Genomic DNA, 8,868 nt, shown 5'->3' with positions numbered 1-8,868 from the left:
GAAAGCTTTTGGGCTTGTTACTAAGGATACCTATCAGAATCTGCTCTATTATTTAATTTTTGTATTGATACATGTTTAGCCAGGTAACCATGTAAAGAAATTACACCACTTGCCTTCCACCTCTTATTAAAAGAACTCTTGAAAAGTTTGGTTCAAATCTCAATCTTGTAAATGTTTACTTCTGGACAATTTGATCAATTCATAAAACAGAAGCAGTGTGATATGCCTGGGAAATTACACACCTTGTAATATGTCACAGCCTCTTCAAGCAAATCAAGAATACTAAGACTCACTCAGATAAGAAGTTAGTTTTTGGATCACCGGCTTCTTCAGAGAGACTCAGAAGACGCCTTATTATTTTTGTGATTTATTTCTGGGCTTCTTACATATCCCTGTCATACAGCCAAACGTGAGCTGATGCTGACAATAGTTTATTGGCCATGGAGAAAATCCTCAGTCTTGATGGAACTCCAGGATGATACCAAATAAACAGCGAGGAACATCAGGATGCCAAAAAAGTCCTTATTTACAGAGGAAAGGAGGCTAGCTGCTTATGTGTTCAATGAAGTAATAGATGCCTCTTAAAAGTATTGAAATAATACTGCATAGTGTATTGCCATAATTTGGCAATACAGTGATAGCACATTTTAATTTAACAAATTCAATAATTTAGTAATAATATAAAATGAAAAAAACAGCAAATATCCAGAACTTATCCATCATAATTCATTTTTTACAGTAATGTCAATCAATGAAAAGCTTAAATACATATTTATAAGCTGGCAGGCCAAACATTATGTTAGAAATACATAATGTTATGTCACATTCAATCTACATATACATGTATAAATATATGCATATACACACATATGCAAGTTAAATCTTGAATGTCGTATTTTGGATACTTCTGAGTAAACTTATGACCTCCTGCTTGATCGGAACCAAAGCATATCACATATACCTAAAGTCAAATTTTCGGGTACATAAACACAACTATTTAATACCTAAACAGGTATACATCATTGAGTTTCTGGTTCAGGATAAACACCTTCTCTCAAAGACTGAGTCAGAAATTCGTAACTCTTAGATAGGAAGTTAGGACACCTATATTCTGATCCTGGCTTTACAGAGAGGCATTTTGGGAAAGTTTTTTTTTCTTTTTTTTAAACCTCTGAAGGGTCTAACTTTACCCATCATAAAATAATTTTGGTGCAAGGGTAGTGGCACATTTTATTTATTTGGGATACCATGCAGATGCAACCTAGCCCCATTCTTTATGCAAAGTAGATTATCCGTGTATTTCTTCTGCACTGATAGTGAATCCTTACTGGGGACAACTCATTCCATTTGGCAACAATCTTTAATGAACAGGCAATATATAACATTGCTGAAAGTCTCTAAGCACTCATTTAATTTTATAAAAGGATCATTACCATCAAAGAAAGACAGTACCTAATTCATAAAGTAGATATAAGGACTAAGTAAGTAAATGGAATGTGCTTAGAACAGAGAATAGCATGTAGTGAGCACTCCAGTTTTAGTGATGATGATCACAGTTACTACTATCACTACTACCATATGCTAAGCTGGTAACTAGAATAAAAGTTAAAACAGCCATGGTCTCTGCCTCAGTAGAATTTAGATTCACGCAGTGTATGGGTTGCAAACTCATAGTCAGGATGTACAAATATAAGAAATGAGGCTGTGGCAGTGATACCTGTAGATCCCACACCTGGCTGGAGGGGGCAGGGACAACTTGGCTCCAGCAGGTTGTTACCTTCTGGGAATGAGGTCCATTGCTGCCAAATCTTGCTTTTTAAGAGAAGTTAGCAACTTGATTATGTGAAATCTCCCAACTTGTAAGAACGGACAATAAATGTAAATTAATAAAACAAAACAAAAAAAAGGGCTGTGGGCTAAAAGCAACTGCATGTTGATGGTTCCTAGAAGTGCCAGTCAAATTTTTGACATGCTGGCTATAGTATCTCCAATTCTTCACTTTTCGAGATGGCCTGAACAGATGTGGGCAAAGCTTACTTGTCAATTAATCTTTAATTCTTGGCTCCCCCATGAAATGCACAGAATTTATAAGCCGGGAGCTTGCAGGGCACATATGAATGTTAGAGTCTATCTCTTCAGTGACCACAGAGGCACAAAGAGGACCAATGGGGTGGATTGGCCAGGACTCATATGACAAGGGATTAGACAACTACCTTTTGCCAGAAAACACAAGGAGACTGTAGAGCACAGATAGGTGAAGAGTTTAACACAATTTATTTTATGCTTAAATAATCGACTAGGTCATCCAGTGTATGGTTTTTCATACATATGTCATTAGAGCTATGTGTCAATGAATGCTGATTTTATGTGAATATAATCAACAAATTAAAGAATTTCACCAAAACCCAAATAAAAATGCCCTTTAAAACACAGCAGCCTTATTAACCTAATATGAATGACACTGCTAGAATGGTTACAAATGATTGGCTTACTGAAAGGTGTCTACATCTTATAGCCAGTACACAATACAGTAATAATTTTACAGCGTGCTGCCATTCTACTAGCTAAGGATTTCTGTTCAGTCCTTTTTAAATACCCCCGACTGGGGCCTTTTATGAGCACCATCCACCTCTAAAGCGGCAAGCATTTACCCCCTTTTAAGCACTAACAGATAGCATCCCCCCACCCTCTAAAGCAACTACCGTATAGGTAATTTTTTTTGTTGTTTTTAGGTCATTTCATTGAAAAATTGGCAATAGCAACAAATATTAGATGAAGGGCTTTGTGTTTACAGATAAAATCTTTTGTGTTGCAGTATACTGTAGTGTTTGCAAAATTGGAAAAGATTTAATCAAAATAAGGTGATACACATGCATCAAAATATTAGTATTCTGAAGAAAAAAATTTTTCACAGAACTACAGAATTCCTCATTTTGGGAATTATTTAAATTTGCAGCAGATTTTAAAGATTTGTTTTTTTTTTAAAATCAAGCTAGCAGTTTTGCATATACAAACATTATAATTGCTAATATACAAGAATCAGTGAAGAGTCACCCCCACCCAGAATCCCTCCCTCCTCTTCTAGGGTGAAGTCACTTGAGACCCCTATTTGTTAAATGCATTTGCAATATTCTGTTTGTGTTCTAAGAGGCAGTGCCTTATCAACATTTTATTCTATTTTTCTGTTAGAATTTATACAGTGTTATTATTTACAGCAAAACTATCGATGTTTTAAAAAAGAAATAGTGTTTATACCCTGACAGTTTGGGTCCAAGAAAAATAAGGCGAGCTGTTGTAGATTTAGTAATTTTAGTGTTTCTCTGTGATTTGATCATTCCATCTCCTTCTGTCCCTTCTGATGGCAGGAATTTCTTCCTTTTGTAAATGACACCAAATTACTTGAGATAAACTGTTAACAGCATGGCTTCTTGTATATACACTGCATTGCTAATTGCACACGCGCCAATCCGGAAATGAAAGTGATTTCCATGCTCTGTAAATTGGCTCATGCTAAATTAAAATGTGGGTGGTTTTCTTTTCTTTTCTTTTTGCATAAAAAAAAATCATGCCATTAATGTGTGGAAGCAGCGAACACACACACACTTCTCGGTGAATTTTTACTTCCTGCTGACATTTCTTCCACGAATTTCTCAATACTGGCAGTAAAAACTTATGATCCTGTGGAAAGAGACAGTAGATGGTGAGTTTAGCTTTCTTTTTCTTTTTTTCTTTCTTTTTTTTTTTTTTTTTTTTTAAGACAACTAGTGTAAGCCTTACTTGCCATTCAATAGAAAAGTCTTAGGGAATAGAGGCCCTCCATTCCCTATGGGGTGGTTTAACATGATGCTGCTACCTGCTAGATGCCTTAGAGGACAAGGCCCTAAGGTGTACTGGAAAGCTCTTAGAAGGCAGTGACCTTTTCTAGGTGACCTCCAGAGAGCCTTGCTTATTATTGTATCTGTGTTTTGTAATTGCACCAGACCACCTGGTTCAACTTTTTTTTTTTTTTGAGATGGAGTCTTGCTGTGTTGCCCAGGCTGGAGTGCAGTGGCCCGAAATTGGCTCACTGCAAGCTCTGCCTCCCAGGTTCACACCATTCTCCTGCCTCAGCCTCCCGAGTAGCTGGGACTACAGGTGCCCACCACCATGCCCAGCTAATTTTTTGTATTTTTAGTAGAGATGGGGTTTCACCATGTTAGCCAGGATGGTCTCGATCTCCTGACCTCATGATCCGCCCACCTCGGCCTCCCAAAGTGCTGGGATTACAGGCATAAGCCACTGCGCCTGGCACTCAACTTTTATGTAACAAAGTTGTGAGTTGTTTTTGAGTTGCCATGGACACCCCCAGGATGAAGGTCACATAATCTGAGCATGCCCAGATGAACTAAATATGCAAACATAGGAGGAACCTAAGTTCTCAGACTGAGGAGCTAATTAAGAAGCTTATGTCTCATGGCAGGATCCAGTCAGATACAGCCTTGGTGTCACCCCATTGCAGGATCCAGTCAGATCATGCCTCATTACCCTATGCTTCTGAAACATGACCCAGCCCCCAGCTTGGAGAGACAGATGAGTGGTACCGCCTGTCTCCTTGTCAGTCAAGTGGCAATACACCTTTCTCCAGCAAAAACCTGATGCTTCGGTGTTTGGTGTTTGACTTTCCATTTTGCACGGGCAAACTCCCAGTTTGGTTCGGTGACAGTTTTAGACTGTGTTGGGAAGACCCTCTTCTAGTTCTGTCTGAAGCTCTGGTTATTCAGCTGCTTGGGGAAGCCATTTGTAGCCCTTTGGGCCTTAGTCTTATCTGTGAAATAAGGTGGCTGAGAGAGGTAATCTCTGAGCCTTCCCTAAACATCAAAATGTAAGGAGTTTGGGACTTCCATGAGCAGAAACGGCCAGAGATGAGTCAGGATAGAGCATCTCAGCTATTTCTGAATGCTTTGTAAGTCTCTCACTTCTCCAACAATTCAACTAATCTTTCAAAAGGAAGAAAAGCATCATTACTTCATTACAATGAAATTTCTTTTCCATAACCAAATTAAAATTAAAGACAAACTTCTACCACTGCAAAGAACTTTCACTTTTCCTGTCCATGTCAGTCATAATGGGACAAATTAATTTTATTTGCGCTTTTTAGTGGAGGCTCCACTGAGAATGTCTTGTCTTGCTGGAGGATTCCTGCATAAAGCATCTGTGTTTTATAACCAGTCTTACTGTGTCAAAATAAATCATTCTTTGGCAGAGGTTTTCATACTTTTGTGCACTACTGTGGTATGAATTTTCCTTTTCCGTAAAACAAAGTTCTTCCCATATATTGTCTCTCCTCCTTGTTCAGTGTGAAAAGCTGACAAACTTGCATGCCTGCCTGCCTGAGAACAAGATACAGCTCCTATAGAAATCCTGAGTAAGGCAGGAACAATTTTAAGAATAACCCTGCTCACTCCCATATAAACAACAGACTATATTTGCAGATCTAGGACAACCTTTAGAATTCGACTTCTCTTGGGGCCCAGGAGTGTTTCCAGTGACCTTGAAGATGTTTACTTACCTCAGACAAGTATCTTCCTCTTTAGATGGGTCACCTAGGACAACCCGGCTTAGGGAAACATGTTGGTACAGCACTTCCTCTCTCTGCCCCCCTAGAGGACCTGGCTTCCTTTTTAGTACTAAAAGTGCTACTGACCTCCATGCCCCAGGTCACTAATGCTTGGAGCCAAGAACATGAAAGTATCAATTCCTCCTATGTGATTTCAACACCCCTCCCCTGTGACTCTGCTGAGGTTCCAAAGAAGGAAAGTGACTCACTTGGGTAGATCATCTTGCAGAAGGTGGGCAAATCAGAAGATGATGATCAGGATTTTCTCACCTGTTTTTATCATTTAATCCTAATCTTCTAGGCACCAGGCTTCTTAGATGGTCCCATGATAATGTTACTACAGTCTCACTCCCTGCTTTCTCTAAACCCCTCCCCCTGACTTTTTGAAGCTTGATATATAATTTGTATATCATACTTCAGCTATTATACATACATAGCTTCTTTTTTTTTTTTTTTTTTTCTGAGACAAAGTCTCACTCTGTCGCCCAGGCTGAAATGGAATGGCATGATCACGGCTAACTGCAACCTCCGCCTCCTGGGTTCAAGCAATTCTCCTGTCTCAGCCTCCCGAGTAGCTGGGATTATAGGTGTGTACCACCACGTCCGGCTAATTTTTTGTATTTTTAGTAGGGATGGAGTTTCACCATGTTGGCCAGGCTGGTCTTGTACTCCTGACCTCAAGTGATCCACCTGTCTCAGCCTCCCAAAGTGCTGGGATTACAGACATGAGCCACTGCGCCTGGCCTAGCTTGATAATTTTTAATATTTATGTAGATGTGTGATCATCACTACTTTTCTCCATGTCTCCTAAAAACCAACCCAACTTCCCAGGTTAATTTCGTAATGAGTAGCAAGGCCTTTCTCTTCTCACCTCAATCCAAGCAAATGTTATCTTTCTGGATATATTGGATATGTTTCTATCATTTTAAAAAATGCTGTGAATTATGCCCACTTATATTCCAGTGAGGCTGTTTTGGGTGATTTTTTTTTAAGTGGGAGTTAGTTCCTCTTACAACTTTTTCTTTTCTTGGTTATGCAATCAGAGCCTGTTGGCCCCAACCACACTGGGTACAGGAAGGTCATTCGTTGGACAAAAGACTTTACACCAAGTACAATGTTGCATAAAAAGCATGAGAACCTTGGCTAAGTGACTGTGTACTTGCTATAAAAATATTGACACTTGGTATAAACTGTGATGACAGCGCCATCTGATGGGAAGGTGTGAGGGCAGAAGCCATCAAGATGACATTTCAGAAATAGAATTTTGACTCATCTCCCTTTTCTGGTTTAGATAATGGATATGAGATAGATGCAGTTGCACTTAGGAATCTGTCTTTCTTTGGGTTTTGTATGCCTTTCAAACCTAAAGGTGGGAGAAACTAAATCAGAAAACCAATCATTCCTTTTAGCCATTTCACTGTATTTTTAAGAAACATTTTAAAATATACGAAAACAGGGCCACGCACAGTGGCTCACGTCTGTAATCTCAGCACTTTGGGAGGCCAAGCCAGAGGCGGGGGAGGGGGGCGGATCACCTGAGATCAGGAGTTCAAGACCAGCCTGGACAACATGGTGAAACCCAGTCTCTACTAGAAATGCAAAAATTGGCTGGGCGTGGTGGCAGGCACCTATAATCCCAACTACTCAGGAGGCTAAGGCAGGAGAATTGCTTGAACCCAGGAGGTGGAGGTTGCAGTGACCTGAAATCGCACCATCATACTCCAGCCTGGACAACATAGCGAGACTCAGTCTCAAAAAAACAAACAAACTTGGAAACAGCAATTCATTGGATTTTCATGGCGGCTGATACTTTACAGTTAAATATGTACTGCATATATCACATCTTCAAGTCAGGAGCATGCTCTGGTACAGAACTGACTTGTCTTTTATAGGCGAATGGACATACCTGTGGATTTTAGACTCTAATGCCTAGCTTTAAAAAGGGTCTCCTATCTTTAGTTTGGCATCTGAAGCTCTCTGGTCCAGCCCAATGAAACTTTTTAGGCTTAATTCCCACTGTCCTCCACTGAAAAATTGTTTTGCAATCTCCAGTGGTTCTCAAACTTCGTTGCACATTAGAATTACCTGGGAAGATTAAAACAACAACAACAATATCCAGGCCACATCCCATACTAGTTTATATAGAATTTTTCGGGATGGGGCCAGCATCAAAAATTTTTAAAAACTCGTTAATTTGAGAGCCAGTCAAATGTTCTGGAACAGTGCTTCTCAAAGTTTAATCTGCATTACACAGGAATCTTTGAGTATAGATTCTGATTCAGTAGGTCAGTGTGTCTGAAATTCTGTTTTGTTTGTTTGTTTGTTTGTTTTTGAGACGGAGTCTTGCTCTGTCGCCCACGCTGGAATGCAATGGCATGATCTTGGCTCACTGCAACCTCCACCTCCCGGGCTCAAGTGATTCCCCTGCCTCAGCTTCCTGAGTAGCTGGGATTAAAGGCGCCCACCACCATGCCTGGCTAATTTTTTGTATTTTTAGTACAGATGGGGTTTCACCATGCTGGCCAGGGTGGTCTTGAACTCCTGACCTCAGGTGATCTGCCCGCCTCAACCTCCCAAAGTGCTGGGATTACAGGCGTGTCACCATGCCCAGCCTGAAATTCTGTGTTTCTAACAGACTTTTAGGCATGCTGATACTGTGGTCCACAGACTTCACTCTGAGGATCTAGATTACATGCCAGGTATCAACTACAAATTGTTTTCCAACTTCATCGTCTTTGCTCATGATTTTGTATCCACCTATACTTGCCTTCTCTGATTATCATCTATGGCTAATTCCTCTTCTACCCTTCAAATTTGTTTCAAATGCCACCTCCTTGAAAGTTCAGACTTCTTTCCCTAATGAAATCCACCTTTGTAGTTCAACTCTTACTCATCTTTGAGACTTAGCTGTGTCATGGCTTAAGGAAAGCCTGAGCCCACTGAGGACAAAGAGGTCTTTACTCTAGTTCTTTGTTTCTCTCCCTACCCATCTCTCCCTTTCCCTTCTTTTCTCTTTTTCCTTCTCTGTAGTTACAGAAATCATGGACTAAGATTTTTTTCTAAACATTAATTTTAATTACTTTATGTAACTAAGATAAACTACAGTGCAGTTTTAAAGTAATTCCCAATTCAGGTAGCTTTGTTTTTTCACTAATACCAATAAATAGGGCTTTTTTGATTGTTCTTTTCTGTTCACTTGTGATTAAAAAGTATCTTAAGTCAAAGGGCTGGAAAAAAATACTGGAAAACTGTTCATTTGTGTTTTAGCAGTG

At 39.6% G+C, this 8,868-nt stretch overlaps 1 protein-coding gene across 29 annotated transcripts in view; it reads right to left on the bottom strand.

Moving 5' to 3' along the window:
• Positions 1 to 354: 354 nt before the first annotated feature.
• ANK3 (ankyrin 3) overlaps positions 355 to 8,868 on the bottom strand; it is a 701,719-nt gene continuing 693,205 nt past the window's right edge. For 28 of the 29 annotated variants that reach the window (XM_054521804.2, XM_054521780.2, XM_054521785.2 and 25 more), the window contains one exon: positions 355 to 3,678. The gene's annotated coding sequence lies outside the window, so the exon portion shown is untranslated. 29 annotated transcript variants of the gene reach the window in all.

Source organism: Pongo abelii, chromosome 8 (genome assembly GCF_028885655.2).
Source record: "Pongo abelii isolate AG06213 chromosome 8, NHGRI_mPonAbe1-v2.0_pri, whole genome shotgun sequence".
Lineage (NCBI taxonomy): Eukaryota > Metazoa > Chordata > Mammalia > Primates > Hominidae > Pongo > Pongo abelii.
The sequence above is the reverse complement of the archived record's forward strand: the minus strand, read 5'-3'. Positions and strand labels throughout refer to the sequence as shown.